Genomic DNA, 19,763 nt, shown 5'->3' with positions numbered 1-19,763 from the left:
CCTTTTTAGAAAGCAATAACATTTTTTAATTATAAGATTAATACATAACCACTGTAGAAAAACATAAGAGGAGACATAACTACATAAATCTTGGCATGTATCAGGTTAATATTTTTCAGTATATAAAAATGTATCCATGTTATACATTGCTCTCTGTTGGTTTTATGTGGGGAGGGGTTCAAAATGCAATTCATATAATATTTTAGTCTTTTTCTTCTTACTTAGCAAGATATCTTAAGTACTTCTTTATGTCATTAGTCTGATTTTTAATGGCTAGAGATTATCCCATTGCATAACAATTTACCTAATCGTTCTTCTGTAAATGGACATTTACATCAACTTGTGGTTTATTAATATAACAAAAATCTAGCAGTAAACATACATTGTGAGCCAAAGGTAGGCACATGTACATGAAAGATGAGAAGCTGCTTAAAAGTTTTGTGCCTGTTTCCAAAACTTGTGCCCTGCAGCATCCACCTCAGAACATGCAAAACGTATATGTAAACTATATATAAATGTATATGTAAATATATATAAATAACAGTAACTTTGGAAATCATCAAACTGCCAGGGTTCTGCGCACACGGCATTTGCTCTTCCACTTAAAAAGTTGCAGCAGGGATGTCTGTTACTGTCAGCACGTTTCTGAACAGAGGGCCCTCCCCTTGTCTGGGTAACACGCTTGTTCTCGGTGTCCACAGCCTGTGCTCAGCTGAAACCAGAAGCTCGTCTTCTGAGATGCCTGTGGCTGAGGCAGTGACTTTTGACTCAAGGCTTCAGAAGATTCCTCAGTGCGAAATCACCCCCAGGGGAGTAGGCTGTTTCACCAGGGGCTGTGTCACTGGTGGACTGGAACAGGGCTCAGCTTAAAAGTCTGGAGCATAGAGACTGGCCCCAGAAAGACCCTTGGACTGAGGTCGCTGTGTGCACACCTGTTCAATGTGTGACTGAGAGCCAAGTCCACAGGCTCCTGCAGGTCAGCCCCTGGGCTGTGTAGATACCCTTCTTTACCCCACATTCCGTATATACCATCAACGCTTCTTTTCTCCTTTAGTTAATACATTTAAAAGTGGCTAAGGAGAGAGAGTGGCCAAGGACATCATGACCCACTAAGGAGTCTTCATGGATTGTGGTGATGTCATTATACTCTGGCTGGAAACAGGGTAACAGAATGCCAGCTTGCATTGTGAACCCCAGGATTTAAGTGAAAGCTGGATGGGAAGGCCTAGAACTTGTTCCCAGCCCACAGGTGACACAGCCCTTCATGTGTAATACACTTTCCTCATGGAGCAGGGCAGGGGTTGGAGGGAGGGAGGATGTGTGAGTTAGCACAGAGGTATCTTCTGAAACCCTGAGTCACTTAGCTCCGGGAATTATGGGTGTGGATCAGTCTGGGATCCTGCTGGATCCTTTCCAGTGTAAGTTGGACCCATTCTAAGCATCTGGGGGACCTAGAAGAAACCCATGTCATCAAACTCAGTTATAGGCAAATGGTAGAAAAGCTTTAGACTTTCTGGGATCTCTCAGCTCCGAGGCCCACAAGGAAATCCCAGAGGCTTGAGATGCCAGTGACACCCTGGACTTGCCCTACTTTCTGGCTCTGCCAAACAACAACAAGATCAGGATGAATGAAGGAGTGCTTGAACAGATAAATCATAGCCTTCCCTCCTCTGCAAAAGCACAACTTGGCAGTGTTCTCTGCCAGGGCAAGTGATGGCATGAGGGAGTGAGGGGGAGGGCCAATGTCCAGGGAGTCTGGAGGCCATGCACCATGGGAGGAGGATGGCCTGCGGTCAGCATCCCAGCCTGGGATTCAGGAGACCCCCACACTTGACCCATGGAAGCTTAGACCATGCACACTTCTGCTCCTCAGCTTCCTGTCTCTAGTATGCGAAGAATAGCCACAGCTTCTATGCTTCATTTGTGAAATAATAGATATTTACAAAAAAATTTTTAAAGATTTTATTTATTTATTAATGAGAGACACAGAGAGAGAGAGAGAGAGAGAGAGGCAGAGACAAAGAGGGAGAAGCAGGCTCCATGCAGGGAGCCCCACGTGGGACTCAATCCCGGGTCCCCAGGATCATGCCCTGGGATGAAGGCAGCGCTAAACCACTGAGCCACCCGGGCTTCCCGACATTTACAAATTTTCACTGAATAATTATCATGTATAGAAACAGGTCAGGCTGTCGCTGTTGACTCTGGCTGGTAAGTAGCCTTTCCCAATATGATTCTAGAACTTGATTTGCTCCATGTAATAAACAATCATATAATAAAAAAACCCAATGTTATGTTGAAATCTCATTTTAGTATTTTTTGTGCAGGAGGAGCCCAGGAAGGTGGGGAGCATGAGTACTTGGATAAGAGGAAAAGAGCGAGCCCAGGTCTTGAACTAGTCACTAGCCTTGGGCTGTTGCAGTAAAAAGGGCAAGCATTTTAGATAAAACATCTGAAGGGGTTCTAAACCAAAAAGGTTTGTCTCTGTTGGTCAAGCATTTTTCATCCCCCTCTTCCAGATAACATGATTGAGGGTTCAAGAAATTAAGTAACTTGTCCAAGTTTATATTGCTAATAAGTGGCAGAGATAGGATTTGATTCCAAAACTCATGCTATCTCCCCTGCCAAAACCCTTCATGTGCTGCAGAGTGACTGTGTTATTAATTTCTAAAGAGCGCTGAATCCTAGGGACCAACAGGAAACAAGGAAAGGACCTGGGTTCCTAAGGTCTTCACTCAGTGACTCTAATTCCTTTATGAAAAGTTAAGGTAGGAAGGGCCAGTGGCCAAGACTTGGGCCTCAAATCTGTCCTTACAGATCCCACAGGCCTTTGGTCTAGCGCACATGAAAGCATAGCCCCACCTCAGAGAGAGACACAATGTGCCACTCCTCTGGGGGCAGCTCTTCCCCCCCAAATCACAGCACAGATAATGATCAGCAAAAAAAAAAAAAGTAACAATTACCTCCACCAGAATTTTGACTCTTATCCCAGATGTTGGATTCCCCTGCGTTGGAGAATTGGACTAAGTTGAGTGGAAAGAATAACAAAATATTTTTAGAATACTTATTAGGTTTACATAGGAAATTGCCATTTCTTTGTAGGTCAAAAGCAGTCAAATTTATCAGCAACTTCACGTGGTTCAAACTTATGCCGAGGCTTGTTGACTGATGAAGTCAATCAATCCATTGATCAATCATCAACCAGCCAGCCAGTTACCTGGGGAAACAAAACTAACTCACGAAACAATCAGAGGGCTAAATTATATAGAGAGGGCATCTTACAAAGCAAAATTTACATGTGTTACTGAGGTCACAGAGCTCCTAAGCAGCAAGGTCAGGTGGGGTGGCCGTGTCCTTCTAAATGCCTCAAATCCTCCAAGATGGCCCAGGCCGGCTCCTGGCAGTGCCTACGGAACAGGTGGGCCTTCGATGGGCAGAGAGCAGGGGGAAGAGATCCTGGGCAGGGGAAGCAGCACGGCACTCATGCGGGCCCAGGCTACGCTCAGCATGTCTGGGACACAGAGAGGAAACAGGTTGACGGAATAGAGAAAGCATTTAGGAAGGTGTGAGTGGGTGGCTCAGTGGTTGAGTATCTGCCTTTGGCTCAGGACGTGATCTCAAAGTCCTGGGTTCGAGTTCCTCATCAGGCTCCTCGGCAGAGAGTCTGCTTCTCCCTCTGCCTATGTCTCTGCCTCTCTCTCTGTGTCTCTCATGAACAAATAAATAAAATCTTAAAAAAAAAAAAAAAACAATGGAGGGTCCTAAAAAATTAGGCAGGGAGGGGGTTTGCATTTTTAGAATCATTGATCCTTGTACTGGAAGGAACCAGAAGAGATTGTCTGTGCATGGATTTCAAATAGGAAAAATACTACCTTCTTAGTTTTACAAAATGAAAATGGAGTCTCAGAGATCTGGTTAGAGGTAAAAGGTAAGATGGAATTACGATTTCTTGCTTCCTTGTCTGTCAGTTGTTATACCTCATCACTCTGAACTCGACTTGCCCTGTAGATTAAAAAAAATAACTGTTTTGCCTAATAAGCTGTCTTATTTATAGGCTGTTGCTATTTAAAACTGCTTCATGGTTCTAAAGTGGCAACAAGGAATCATAGGTTCTTAAAGAGAATTTTTGGCAGTGACATAATAAAAGTGTTCTAGAAAGATTAGCCTGTCAAAAGCATTCTAAAGAGATCAGAGAAGTAGGGGGCTGAAGTCAGGAGAAAGGACGAATGAGCAAGGACTCAGGAAGGCACTGGTTGGGAGCCCAGAGGAAAAGCAAGGATTATGGATGATGCCAGAAGAATGGTGATCCACTGACAGAACTGGGGAGGGCCAGAATGAGCCAGCTTTGGATGGGGAAAGATGGGGAGATGGAGACTTCAGAGTCATGAATCCTGAGGTAAAGAAGGAAATGACAGAAATGGATGAGTAGGTCACCAAGGGTCAGTCTGGTGAGAGAACTCCAAGGCTGTGGCAGAGAGGGCCAGCTGCATACCAAAGTCCACCTTCCCGACCATGGGATAGACTTGTTGCTGGGGAAGCAGCTTCCTAGCCATGAACCGTATTTTCCAGCCCTCCTTGCATCCAGAAGGGGCCACATGACTAGTTCTCTCCTATGGAGAATGAGCAGAAGTGATTGATGTCTGTCACTTCCAGGCCAAAGTCTTTTTTTTTTTTTTTTTTAAGAATTTATTTATTTGTGGGAGAGACAGAGAGCACAAGTGGGAGGAGGGACAGAGGGAGAGAAAGAAGCAGACTGCCCGCTGAGCAGGGAGCCCAATGTGGGGCTCACCATGTGGCTGGATCCCAGGACCCGGAGACCATGACGCAAGCTGGTCAGACACTCAACCAACTGAGTCACCCAGGTGCCCCACTTCCAGCCCAAAGCCTTAAATCAGATATGCCGTCTCCATTTTTCTCTTCCTTTTTTTTTGTCTGGCGGGATACAGGTAACAGTGAGGCCCTCGAGTCTAGGGGGATGGTGGAGCCATAGAGCGAGGAGTCTGGTGCCTCAGGTGGAAGAAATCCACCTGCCAACAGGAAAAGCCACTGTGTACCAATACATGAGTAAGAAATTAACTTCTTTCATGATCGAGCCATTATGATTTTTGGAACTATTTGTTATTGAAGATTGGTTCACCACAGAGGCCCCCTGAGGAACAGCAGTTTGAAAGGGAATGGCAGGGCAAAGGGGATACAGAGGCGGGATGCTCAGCTCAGCTACGGAAAGAAGAGGGGTGGGCAAGGAAACAGTTACGGAGATCAAGGGAGAAGCAGCCTCAAGCAGAAAAGACGTGGTCAGCGGTGTTCAACATTCAAAGACAGGCCAGGAGGATTGATAACGGGGGCGGGGGCGGGGCGGGGGAAACATTAGACCCAGCATTAGGAAGACCCTTTATAACCTTCCAGAAACAAAACACAGAAACGAGCAGGCATTTCAGAGGAGACTCAGGGCCACGTGGCCAGTATTCTCTTACTTTCCACTTGTTTTGCTGTTGGGCTTTTCTCTCCTGGCTCTGAAGGAGCCTGAACTTGAGAACATCCCCAAAGGACTGTGCATCACGGTCCAAAACCAATGGAAAATGACGTGAACCCTGCCATTACGGGACGCGGTGGAGAGCCCCTGCTTGGGCCGCTTTCCGGGAACCGACTCCTGACGCAGCTGGGACCGGGAGCCCAACAGCACGGCCACGGGAGGCGGTCTTGTTTGTAAGAGGAAAGGAAAAGACGAGCTCCAGCCTTGCCCACGCTGACGGCAGCGGCCCCCCGGGCAGCAGCAGGCGGGGCGCGGGGGGCGGGGGGGGGCTCGCCCGTGGACCGAGCCGCGGCACCTGCAGGCGGGGGGCGGGGCCTCGGGAAATGGGCTCGGTCACGCCGTCCGCGCTCCTGCCTTATTCAGGAGCACAAAAGCAACAAAGCAACCCCCAGTAACAGGACAGAGGTGCTTCTGCTCCCCAGGAGGTCGGCGTGAGCTGCGGAGTCAGGCCAGGGCCCGAGCCCTGACTCGCCCATGGAGCCGGAGCGCCCCGGGCCGCTGTCCCCGCCCCCCCCCCAGTCACTCCAAGACCAAATAAAAATAGCTGTTTTTATTCTGTATGTCCTGTATGTCCTGTATGTCTGCCATGTCAAGGGTGACTAAGTGCATCGTTAGAAAATGCGAATTCAGCTCCACGAGCTCCACGAGCGCTGTCACACCGAGCCGCGGGCCCCCGCTGGCTCCACGAATCAATGTCGTCTTGTTCTTGGCAAGTTGTCTGGTCCCTTTTGGTCTCGGGTTCCTTGGGACGCAGCCTCCTGGGGCCGCGGTGAGGACTACGTGTCCGCCACCTGTTGCTCCCATTCCCGTCCCTGCTCTGCCTCTGAAGCAGTGTGGGCCGCTATGGGGTGGGGACCGGACCGTCGGGCCCAAGCCGGAGTGAACCCGCCTCCCGGGGGCCGCCTCTATCTGCACGGGCTGCAGTCGGGAGCAGCCGAGGTCTCACTGTTCAGCGAGTTCCTTGGGGGAGAAACCAAGTCATTCGTCTAACCTTAAAGACACAAACCTCAAGGAGGAAACTCTAAAACCAAGATCATTCAACTGTGGATCACAGGATCACCCAACTTCTGACTCAACATCAGAATTTCTCTCACAGCTTCCTTGGTAGGTGATCAGCCAGGATCTTCTTGACCAGGATCTTCTGGAAAGAGCCAGGCAGTTTACAGTCTTGTTTATGAGGTGCCCACTCCACCACCAGCCAACTGTACCTTGAGCCAAATTCACCTTTGGTTTGTTTATTTATTTATTTATTTATTTATTTATTTATTTATTTATTTATTTATGATAGTCACAGAGAGAGAGAGAGAGAGAGAGAGCCAGAGACACAGGCAGAGGGAGAAGCAGGCTCCATGCACCGGGAGCCTGACGTGGGATTCGACCCCGGGTCTCCAGGATCACGCCCTGGGCCAAAGGCAGGTGCCAAAGCGCTGCGCCACCCAGGGATCCCAAATCCACCTTTTGGTAGCTTTCTCCAAGTGATCCTTGTTCTGCTCTTCCGGGCAAAGCAGAATAAATACAATCCCTTTCTCATGACCTCCGTTCGAATATTTTATCCCAGTTATCAGGTCAGTCCATTCCCTGCCCACATCATTTCTTTTTAAAAGTTAACTAACTCTACTCCATCAACATGATACACAGACTTCTAGCATCCTAGTTATCTGTGTGTGAACTTGCTCTTAGTTATCAAGAACGCTTCACAGTTTCATTAATAATAGGGGCCATAAGTGGACCCCAAACTCCCAGTTACATCTGAGAGAATGCAGTGAGAATACTTCGAACCTTGGTTTGTGTATTAAGATAGCTGTCACCCGCCCCCCTCTTTTTTAGCAGCCAAGTACATTATTGGCTTATACTCAGTTTGGGTCAACTAAAACATTTGTTTTTTACTTCTAATTTTAAACAGCACCAGACTCACTGCCCTGGTAGAAACTTGCCTAAGTTTTTTCTAAAGTACCCAGGAAGACACAAATATAAAAATCCCATTTACCACCAAAAGCTAAGACCAACATAATAAAACCACTTGCTAAAATCTAAAAGGAATTTTTACTTACATTTTTTTAAATGAGCAGGAAAAAACACTTGGCTAACAGTCTTGCCTTTTCTCAAGAAATAGAGGCTTAGGAAGCCTGGGTGGCATAGTCGTTGAATGTCTGCTTTTGGCTCAGGTTGTGATCCCAGGGTCCTGGGATCGAGTCTTGCATCAGCCTCCCCCATGAGGAACCTGCTTCTCCCTCTGCCTGTGTCTCTGCCCCTCTCTGTGTGTCTCTCATGAATATATAAATAAAATCTTAAAAAAGAAAAGAAAAAAATAGAGGCTCTCTGACCTTTTAAAAGAAAGTGGAAAGAAGTTTTGTTCCTCCTGACTACTCTATTCCCCTACTCAGAGACCTGGAGTCTACACCACAAGAAACTTGGTAGTTATCCCTTTACCATGTAGATGTTAGATTTTGAGTTGATACAAATATTTTTTGCCATCTTCATCTTTCAACATTCATTCAGAGACTAATTCAGGAAGTATATGAGATGGGGTGGGGGTGGGGGGATGCCAGGTGCATTGGATTCTCGAAGGAATAGCCCCAGAAATAAAATGCTGTTGCTGAGTATGGAAAGAATGCTCTGTAGCTATACACAGTGAGGAGGACATCATAGAACAAGACCTGGAGGAAGGAACTCGGCACAGCAGAGCCATGCTATAGGAATGCTAGTTAAATGCTAGCTGAATGATCAGAATTGGGCAGACACCTATTCTCATCAAACTATAAATCTGAGAAGATTCCATCATTACCCAAGTGTCCAATCAACAGGACCAGATAAAATCTACACACCCTGTCTGTGGGTGAATCCGAAACTAGTTTTTTGTCTTTTCATTCAAAAATGAGTAATCAGAAAAACTGTCATTGGAAACACGAAAAACAATTACACAGAAGACCAGATGAGGAACATTCCTCTGAAAATGACCTCCTGCAGAGAACCAGCAAACATTTTTAGAAAACTGTGTAATATCCTCAGAAAGATGTAAGAAGACACAGCTTCTAGGAAGAGGTGCCATATAGTCACAGAGAAAAGAATGGGATGCAAAGACAATGGAGTGAGATGAATAGCAGGGAGAGATAGGCGAGATAATTAAGAATATTAACAATACCGAAATCATAAGTTTCATATCAAAAAATATAGCATGAAATTCAATTGGAATGAATAAAGAGCAGCACTCATCTTGTGTAAAAGTGAGTGAATGTTCTGAAGATCATATCCGAGATATTCTATGATATGGAACAGAATGAAGAAATAATGGTGGAGAGAGGACAGAAACATGATTCCACCTCATAAGCACAATAAGAACAGGAGAAACTGAGACAAATCCAACATAATTAAAAATTGCTTTCTTGTGATGAAAATCCTTTGAGTATGCAGACTGATGGGACTCATTATACCCTAGATAAAATTTTTTAAAAATGACCCACATCTAGGTGTATCTTGAGCACATTTTTAAATTGAAAAGATAAAGAATCCTTCAGAACTCAGGTTTAAAAATAATAATAATTTAATTATAAAGGAGAATAATTAGTCCAATCTCTGACTGCTCTTCAATGCTAACTACTGGAAAACAACACAACCACATCTATAAACTTTTGATGGGGAAGGATTATGATCTATAATTTTACATCTAACTATGTCATCAATGATAAAGGCAATAGAAGAACACCTGCAGATAGTCAAGGACTCAGAAAATAGATCAGCCCATGGTCTTTTCTTGGACATTATTTGAAGACATGCACTGACCAGCTGATAAAAGAATCAAATTAATAACACACATGTACATAGGAGCATGACTTCCTTTCACAGTTAGGAACCATATTAAAAAATTCAGTAAATTGTGTGTGCCACCTGGGACCTTGTATAGCTCAGAGGCCACTCAGCCCTTGTGAGAGACATCGTTGGTGACGACCAACAGCTCCCTTCCTCCTTTCCAAAATCACCCCGAATTTGCTCATCTCCAACTCCTTACATAGCCACGGGCTTCAAAGAAAGTTAATTCCATATCCAAACACAGGGTTTGGACTGTGATTGGGCTACCTCCAGTCTGCGATTGGTTTAGATATGGCCGTGTGACGTAATCCCCCACCCTCACCCCAATAAGACATAAGGGAATCTGTAGGTGGAGATTTCTGGAAAGAGTTTCCCCTCTCTTAAATAGAGATACCCACTAGAAGACAGGCTCCTCTTCCCTGGTTGCCATGTCTCGTTATTCCACAGCCGCGAGGGGAGCTGGCCTAACCACCATGCCAATATACGTAGGAAGGCAAAGCCAGAAGGTGTGAAGAATCTGGGTCCTTGCTGACATTATTGGTTCACTAAATTAACCAAACCTGGGCCTGCACCGTCATGCTATATGTATTATTTAATACAAATGAGTCAGAAATTTGTCACTTACAGTTGAAAACGCATCCAAAGTGACACAGCCCTAAAGTGTTAACTTAGCTATTCCTCTACTGGCTCTATTCCTCTCTTAGTACCAAGAAATATATTTCTCAAGCCATATCCTTTAACCTACAGTTCATATGGAATCTCTTGCCTTGTTTGATGATCATTTATAACAATAACTGGTGCTGTTCTTGTCTAGATTTTTCTAACAATGGCTAAGCTTATTACATAGTGAAGCCCCTGTGCCAAGAGAATTACTAAACAAAAGGTCTTTTCTCTCCCTCTCCACAAAAGCAGTATTGCAAAGAATGACATAATGAACTTTTTCATTGCTAAAGAACTTGAGAAATTATTTTTATGCGTCTTTAGGCATCGTGTTAAATGACCTAACTTGTTGGAATTTTTTTTTTCATGAAGAAAGACAATAAATCATCTGGGGACAGACATTATATATCATTAAATGCCTCTTCCTAAATTAAGTGATTTGTGAATATTCTTGAATTAAATGGCACCTAAAAATCAGCATATATTCTTAGCTCAGCTCAGTAAATGCATGGAAAAAAACTAATAAAATAAATTGTTTAAGTTGATTCTTTCTGTGTGGTGGGGCATGGTTGAGTATTACTTCCTTCTTTAAACTTAGAGATACTTGTGTTCACTTTTTGTCATATCTGTTCCTTGTTTTGTGAGAACATGACCTTCCTTGACTCTGGAAGTACATGGCACCACCTCACATGCTCCTGGAAAGAGCATAGTGGGTTTTCCCCCCTCTTTTCAGCAGTAAAGCATAAATATATATTCTTTCCCAATCCAGATTTCCCTGAGAAACATTTTTATCTTCTAGCTCTAACAAGATCTCCCACACTGAGGCTGCCAAGTTGGTTCCTCTCCTTTTGGTACCCCTGATGCATTCAGATAATCCCAACTTGGTCCTCAGAGAATTGTCCTACCACAGGCATCAAATTCTCTCTATTTCACTTCTGTTCTAACTTCCCCCAATAGCTAGTTTCTTGACACTTTCTTTTGGAATCCTTTTCCTGGCTTCTTTCCTAATGACTTCTTTCATCCTGCCTAGAAAGCCTTTATTCTTTGTGGTAAATTGAAGGGCAAAAGGGTAATCCTCCAAGTCTTTCATCTTTATCCAAATGGAAGATTACCTTGCTTTTATAGCACTCAAAATGGAAGACCCCCTCAGGCAAGAACACTGGCCTAGCACACAGAGCCTGTAGGTCAACTTGATTGGTCAGTGACCATATTTACTTCTTAGATCAACATATTCCCCAGGAAACTGTCGTGGCAAACTGTCTATTAGCTCTGCTTATTTACTGTCAAGACCTCTTAGGAAAACTGCTTTTAATTCTCTCCTGGTGTATTTGTACCTAGAGGGCAAATCAAATTGGCTTTGATCACCTGACATCCTATTTCCTACAAGGGTCTCAACTCTCCATGAGATGTAGAATACCATTTGACTCCAAGATTGGCAGGGCCACTCCACTTGGGCAGATTCTGACTGTAACAAATACAGCTAATTGTTCTAGTTAACTGGAGCTAGCTTAAGAAAAGAAGAATCAATTTTTAAAGATGAACACGAGGTATCATGAAATCAGGAATTGTATAGGAATTCAAGAGCAGAAGCTATAGTATGGCTGAGCCCCATGGGAAAAGGAACCAGGAACTAGAAATCTATAAGGAGCAGAGGCCACTTTCCTCAGGCATCTGCTTTTCTGAATTACTGCACCATTTTATTCTATAAGCTGACTGGCTTCCTCTGCTTACTCTTTTTTTAAAGACTTTGTTTATTCATTCATTAAAGAGAGAGGGAGAGAGGGAGAGAGAAAGCAACCAGCAGAAGGGAGAGGGACAAGCAGACTGAGCTACATATGAGGGCTCTATGTGCAGGGGATTGGTACAGGGGCTCAATCCCATGACCCTGAGATCATGACCCTGGCTGAAATCAAGAGTCAGATGCTCAACTGACTAAGCTACCCAGCCACCTCATTCTTTTAAATCCCTCATATCTTTGGCATGTCTATGGCTTATCATGGCTACCCAGGATCATACCTAATGGCATAATAAAGATTTTGATAAAGATATTTGGCTTTTTTCCCTCACTGTTCATTGGCTTAGTTTTATAATAGCAACTTCTTTCAAGACATGTCTCCTGTGGCAAGAGAAACAAGAGCAAAAACAAACTATTGGGACTACACCAAAATAAAAAGCTTCTGCACAGCAAAGGAAACAAGAAAACTAAAAGCCTATGGAATGGGAAAAGATATTTGCAAATGACATATCTGATAAAGGGTTAGTATTCAAAATATATAAAGAACTGATGGGAGCCTGGGTGGCTCAGTTGGTTAAATGTCTACCTTTGACTCAGGTCGTTATCCCAGGGCCTTGGGACATGAATAGACATTTCTCCAAAGAAGACATACAGATGGCCAACAGACACATGAAAGGATGCTCATCACTTATCATCAGGGAAATGGAAATCAAAACTATGAGGGGCACCTGGGTGGTACAGTCAGTTGAGCATCTGACTCTTGGTTTTGGCTCAGGTTGTTACATCAGGATTGTGAGATCAAGCCCTTCATCAGGTTCTGCACTCAGTGTGGAGTCTGCTTGAGATTCTCTTTCCCTCCCGCTCTGGTCCTCCTACTCATTCTCTCTCAGTCTCAAATAAATAAATCTCTAAAGAAACTATGAGATATCACCTCACACCTGTCAGAATGGCTGAAATCAACAATACAAGAAACAACAGGTGTTTATAAGGATGTAGAGAAAGGGGAACCCTCTTGCACTTTGGTGGGAATGCAAAATGGGGCAGCCACTGTGGGAAACAGTATGGAGGATCCTCAAAAAGCTAAAAATAGAATTACCTTATTTTTTTTTTAAGATTTTATTTATTTATTCATGAGAGGCAGGCAGAGACAGAGGCAGAAGGAGAAGCAGGCTCCATGCTGGGAGCCAGATGTGGGACTCGATGCCGGGACTATGGGATCACGCAACTGTGTGATCACGCCCTGAGCCGAAGACAGACGCTCAACCACTGAGCCACTCAGGCATCCCTGGTACAGGGTATTTACTGTAAGACTACAAGAATGCTAATTCAAAGGGATATGTGCACTCACATGTTTATAGCAGCCTTATTTCTAATGGCCAAGATATGGAAGCTGCCCAAGTGTTCATTGATTGATGAATGAATAAAGAAGCAGTGTGTGTGTGTGTGTGTGTGTGTGTGTGTGTGTGTGTGTGTATTATTTGGCCATAGAAAAGAAAAGAATGAAATCTTGCCATTTGCAACAATATGAATGGAGCTAGAGAAAATCATGCTAATCAAAACAATTCAGGCAGAGAAAGACAAATACCATATGATTTCACTCATATGTGAAATTTTAAAAACAAAACAAGCAAAGGGGAAAAATGAGACACAAATCAAGAACCACACTCTTAACTAGAGAGAATAAACGGATAGTCACCAGAGGGGAGGTAGGTGGGGGATGAAATAGGCAGGTGGTGGGGATTAAGGAGGCCATTTGAACTAATGTAACCCTGTATGTTAACTCAGTTAGTTAAATTAAAATAAAAACTTAAAAAAATAAATATAATTGAATAGTTCAAATATATATATAAAAAAAGAATGGAGAACTGTAGTCATTGACACAAAATGACTCCTATGATACTGCTTCTCCACAAGGTCAAGGGTGGAACAGTTTTCTATATAAGGGGTTCAGACCTGGTACACATTGATTAAATCATCACTGGATCACAGAGTCACCAACCAGAGCCAGGATTAGGGTGAGGCAAGTGAGGAACTTGCCTCAGTCAGGCACAATATTTAGGGAAACCCAAAAACTTAGTAATCAAGACAAATAATATTTTAATGCAATGTTTTAAAGAATCAAACTACCTTTAGAAAATACATGATGAAAAAAATATCAAAATGTTAAGTAAGGATAGGCTCCACCACAAGAGTAATAAACATCCTACATCTAATGGTTGTCTTGTATATTTCAGGTACTTTATATTCATTAGAACATTTACTCCTCATGCTAACACCATTAGGAAGGTACAATTAAATATCTTATTAAAATTACTTATTTCAAATTATATTTTCAATCTATTTTTAATAAAAAGAATTTATCGGTAAAATTAAATGTAAGGCAGCAGAAACTCTGTCAAGACATATACAATAAAGTAACCATAGTTTCTGTTTTTAAAATGTCTTCTTTAATTTTCCCTTTTCCCGGTATGCCCAGTTTAATGACCTAACTTGCTTAGAAAAATAACAAGCCGTTTCCAAGAGAAACAACATTTAAATCAAAGAAAATCCTTAAAACAACAGTGTTTTTAAACATGATTGTTTTAAGACTCTGATATTTCCGACAGGCTGAGTTTTTGGAACCTTGAATTGGGTGCTTCATCACTCAGGGGACTAATCCTTCAGGGGGCGTTTTATAGCTGCGTTTTGGAAGTTGCTAGGAGAGGTTATTTTGCCTTTGAACTATGCTATGTCTTCCACAAAAAGGCGGTTTCCATTATTATTATTTACAGTGGAACCTTAGTGATAGGCAGTGACTACTAATCATTTATTTATTTAACAACTATTCATTGGGCGCCTACATTGTACAAAGCACTCTGTTTGGGACAGTTATCAGCTAAAACAATAAAAATCTGCCCTCGTGGAGCTAACACTTGATTTTTGGTATTATGGTAGAGCTCAGAATGACATATCTGATTTAGAACCTGGTTTTCCCATACTTGATAGGAATAGGTAATTTTAATTTGTGCAATTATAAGAAAAATAGGTAATACATTCAACTTCAACGGTTATATTTTGAATGCACTGGAATATCCCCTAATCAGTAACAATTCTTAGACCCATATTACCATTCTCCTACATGTTCTAGCTCATTCCCAAATAAAGGCTTATCAATCCTAGCTAGATATTTAATAATTAACAGCTTTGCTTGTGCTACATGGTTTGTGTAAATTGAGAAGCCTTAAGATTTTTCCTTCCTTCTTCTAACCTGCCTTTCTGAAAACAATTCAAGAAAGCAACAAGGAGTTAGTGAATTCTGGCCTTCGAGATTTTACCATGGATGTGAATAAGGATGGTTAATTTTATGACAACTTTAACCTCCTTTTTAAATTATTTCTACCCATGAAATGTTTCCATATGTTGTCAGATAATTCCCAGCTGCTCTGTGTGCTGATTCATGCCTTTTCTGGTCATGTCATGAGACTCCTGATACACTGAGATGCTCTCTCTGACCAGGAAAGTCAGACTTCCTTTGATTTTCCCAGTCTGCAGGACAGTTTCTAGGAATTGAAGCCTGCATTGCAGGAACAAACCCTCATTAAGGTAAGTCATCTCACTGGTTCCATAGCTTAAATGAGTCCCTTAGAAATCTTACTAATTTCCAGACACTTGGTTTTCCTGAATAAAAATATCTCAAGGCTCTATAGTTATACATTATCTTTGCATTAAAACAAAATCGCAGCTCCAGTGGGGAATGAAAGAGGAGACATCTCTACTGATTTGAAAAACAAAAAGGATTGTAAGAGAATACTATGAACAACAATATAGGTTCAATATAGCAACAATATGCTACCTATAAGATATTCACTTTAGCTTTAAGCACACACATAGACCAAAAGTAAAAAGATGGTAAAAGATACTCTATGCAAATGGCAACCCAAAGAGAGGAGAATGGGTATACTTATTTCAGATAAAATAGACCGCAAGTCAAAAACTTTCAAAAGAAAGAAAGGTTGCTATGTAATGATAAAGGGGTCAATTGGAGCACCTAAATATATAAAGCAAATATTAACAGGCTGAAGGGATAAATAGCAACATAATTAAAAGTAGAGGACTTCAATATCGCGTTTCCAACAATGGATAGACCATTCAGACAGAAAATCATCTAACACATTCTTCTTAAGCACACATGACACATTCTCCAAGACAGATCCTATGTTAGGCCGCAAAACATGTCTTAGAAAGTTTAAGAAGGGATCCCTGGGTGGCACAGCGGTTTGGCGACTGCCTTTGGCCCAGGGCGTGATCCTGGAGACCCGGGATCAAATCCCACATCAGGCTCCCGGTGCATGGAGCCTGCTTCTCCCTCTGCCTGTGTCTCTGCCTCTCTCTCTCTCTCTCTGTGACTATCATAAATAAATAAAAATTTAAAAAATATATATATATATAAAAAAAAAAAGAAAGTTTAAGAAAATTGAAATCATACCAACTATCTTTTCTGACTACAATAGCATGAAGCTAGAAATCAAGAACAAGAGGAAAATTGGAAAATTCACAACTAGGTGGAAATTAAACAACATACATCTGAATAACCAATAGATCAGAGAAGAAATCAAAAGGGAAATCTAAAAAATATATTTCAAGACAAATGGAAGTGGAAATATAACAAACCAAAATTTATGAGATGCAGCAGTCCTAAGAGGGACATTTATAGCAATAAATGCCTACATTAAGGAAAGGAAGAAAAGATCTACCTTCACATCTCAAGGAATTAGAAAAAGAAGAACAAATTAAATCTAAGATTAGCATATAGAAGGAAACTATAAAGATTAGAACAGAAATAAATGAAATAGAGACTAGAAAAACAATAGAAATAAAACACAGTTTTTTGAAAAGATGAAACAGACAAACCTTTACCTGGGATAATTAAGAAAAAAAAAGATTCAAATGAATAAAATTACAAATGACACAGGAAACATTGTAACTGACCACAGAAATACAAAGGCTCATAAGAGATTACCATGAACATTTATACACCAACAAATTGGACAACCTAGAAGAAAGGGGTAAATTCCAAGAAACACACAACCTACCACGACGTTATGAGAAAGCAAAGTCTGAATGGATCAATAACAAGTAAGGAGATTGCTTTAGTAATCAAAACCTCCCAGCAAATAAAAGCCTAGAATCTGATGACTTCACCAGTGAATTTTACCAAACTTTTAGTGAAAAATTAATACAAAAAGCTTCCAAAATATTAAACAGGAGGGAACATTTCCAAACTCATTTGGAAACCAGTATACCCTGATACTAAAGCCAGACAAGGACACTACAAGTAAGGAAAATTATAGGCCAATATCCTTGATGAACATAGATGCAAAAGTCCTCAACAAAATCCTAGCAAACAGAATTCAGTGGCACATTAAAAGGATCAGACATCATAATCAAGTGGGATTTATCCCTATGCAAGGATGGCTCAACATATCCAAGTTAATAAATGTGAGAGACCACATTAACAGGATGAAGGATAAAAATCATAGGATCATCTTAATAGGTGCAGGAACAGCATTTGACAGAATTCAATACCTTTTCATGATAGTAACTCTCAACAGATTAGACGTAGAAGGAATGTATCTCAACACAAGAAAACCTATATATGACAAACCCACAGCTAATACTATACTCAATGGTAAAAAACTGAAAGTTTTTCCTTCACGATAAGGATGCCCACTCTCACCACCCTAGTTCGACATAGTATTGGAAGTCCAAACCACAGCAATTAGGCAAGAAAGAGAAATAAAAGACATCACATTGAAAAAGAAGAGCTAAAACTATCTGTTTGCAGATGACATGATATAGAAAATCTTAAAAACCCCTTCAAAAATCTATTATAACTAATCAATGAATTCAGTACAATTGCAGGATACAGAATCAATATACAAAAATCAGTGGCATTTTTATACACTAACAATGAACAATCAGAAAGATACATTAAAGAAACAATCCCATTTACAATAGCTTCAAAAAATAAAATACTTAGGAATAAATTTAATCAAGACAGTAAAAGATCTGGGGTGCCTGGGTGGCTCAATTGGTTAAGATCCAACTTTTGATTTTGGCTGAGGTCATGATCTCAGGGTCATGAGAATGAGCCTGTATCAGGCTCTGCACTGGGTGTGGGGCCTGCTTAAGATTCTCTCTCTTCCTCTCCCTCTGCCCCTCCCCTGCATGCATGTATGTGTTCTCTTTCTCTCTCTCTCAAAAAAAAAAAAAAAAGGTGGTAAAAGATCTGTACACTAAAAACAAAAATATTGATGAAATAAGTTGAAGACAACACAATAAATGGAAAGATATACCACAAGGATTGGAAGAATTAGTACTACTAAAATGCCCATATAACCCAAAACTATCTACAGATTCAATGCATCCCTATCAAAATTTCAATGGCATTTTTCATAGAAATGGAAAAACAACCCTAAAATTCATAGGGAACCATAAAAGACTATGAATAAACCATCTTGAGCAAAGAGAAAAAAATTGGAAGCATCACACTACCTAATATAAAAATATACTACAAAACTATAGTAATCAAAGTAGCATGGCATTGGCATAAAAACCAATGGAGCAGAATAGAAACCCCGGAAATAAATCCACACCTTTATGGTCAATTGGTCTTTGACAAAAGTGCCAAGAATACACAGTGGGGAAAGGACAGTCTCTTCAATAAATGATACTGGAAAAACTGGCAGAGGAATAAAATCGGATCCTTATCTCACACCACATACAAAAATCAACTCAAGGGCAGCCCGGGTGGCTCAGCTGTTTAGCTCCACCTTCAGCCCAGGGTGTGGTCCTGGAGCCCTGGGATGGAGTCCCACATAGAGCTCCCTGCATGGAGCCTGCTTCTCTCTCCGCTTGTGTCTCTGTTTCGCTCTCTGGTGTGTCTCTCATGAATAAATAAATAAAATATTTTAAAAACCCAAAAAAACAAAAATCAACTCAAAAAGGATTAAAGACTTAAATGTAAGGCCTCAAACAATAAAACTATTAGAAGAAAACATAGGTGATGAGCTTCTTGAGATTGGTCTAGGCAATGATTTTTTTAGATATGACCCTAAAGGCACAGGCAGCAAAAGGAAATATAGACAGGTTAGGACTCTATTTAACTAGAATCTTCTGCACAGCAAAGGAAGCCATCAAAAGTGAGAACTGATTACTTACAGAACAGGAGAAGATATTTTCATACCATATGTCTGCTAAGAGGTTAATATTCAAAATACATAAGGAACTCAATAGCAAGAAAACAACCTAGTTTTAAAAAAGATGGACAAAGAAACTGGATATACGTTTTTCCAAGGAAGACATATAAATGGCCAAAAGATGTATGAAAAGGTGCACAACATCACTAATCATCAGGGAGAAGCAAATCAAAACCACAATGAGATACCACCGTACACCTGTTAGGATGACTATTATTAAAAGGACAAGAGATAGCAACTGTTGCTAAAGGGGTGGAGAAAAAGGAACCCTTTATACTGTTGATGGGAAAGTAAACTGTTACAACCATTATGGAAAACAGTATAGAGATTCCTCAAAAAATTAAAAATAGAATTACTATATGATTCAGCTACCCCACGTCTGGGTATAGAGCCAAAGGAAATGAAATCAGAATCTTGAAGAGATATCTGGACTCCTTTGTTTATTGTGCCATCCAAGATTTGGAAACAACCTGAATCCACCAATGGATGAATGGATACAGTAGATATGAGATACACACACACACACACATACACATACACACACGATGGAGTATTATTCAGCTCCAAGAAAGGAGGAAATGCTGCCATTTATAACAACACCGATGAACTTCGAAGACATTATGCTAAGTGAAATAGGCCAGACAAAGACAAATGCTGTACAGTCTCACTTATATGTAGGATTAATAACGACAACAACAACAAAGATCAAACTCACAGAATCATAGAGTAGAAAGGTGGTTGCAGGTCTGGGGAAGTTGAGGAGGGTAGAATGAGGAGGTACTGGTCAACGGGC

At 41.4% G+C, this 19,763-nt stretch overlaps 2 long non-coding RNA genes across 6 annotated transcripts in view; one reads left to right on the top strand and one right to left on the bottom strand.

Annotated features, from left to right (window-relative positions):
• Nucleotides 1-19,763, bottom strand: part of LOC112640888 (uncharacterized) — a 49,346-nt gene that overhangs the window by 11,546 nt on the left and 18,037 nt on the right. Inside the window, exon 3 of one of the 4 annotated variants that reach the window (XR_004816881.2) lies at nucleotides 2,961-3,020. The exons of 2 other annotated variants lie outside the window; for them this stretch is intronic. This is a non-coding gene — a long non-coding RNA (uncharacterized LOC112640888). Of the gene's footprint in view, nucleotides 1-2,960; nucleotides 3,021-3,869; nucleotides 4,112-19,763 lie in introns of those variants that run through there. One more of the 4 variants, XR_003124321.3, reaches the window with a different exon arrangement.
• LOC112640887 (uncharacterized) lies at nucleotides 4,067-6,088 on the top strand. Of its 2 annotated transcripts, XR_004816884.2 has the most exons (3): nucleotides 4,159-4,393; nucleotides 4,944-5,061; nucleotides 5,953-6,088. It is a non-coding gene; the product is annotated as an uncharacterized LOC112640887 (long non-coding RNA). The 2 variants fall into 2 exon arrangements; XR_003124320.3 differs by lacking the exon at nucleotides 5,953-6,088 and having other exon boundaries at nucleotides 4,067-4,393; nucleotides 4,944-5,089.

This window comes from Canis lupus, chromosome 6 (assembly GCF_003254725.2).
Source record: "Canis lupus dingo isolate Sandy chromosome 6, ASM325472v2, whole genome shotgun sequence".
NCBI lineage: Eukaryota > Metazoa > Chordata > Mammalia > Carnivora > Canidae > Canis > Canis lupus.
The sequence above is the reverse complement of the archived record's forward strand: the minus strand, read 5'-3'. Positions and strand labels throughout refer to the sequence as shown.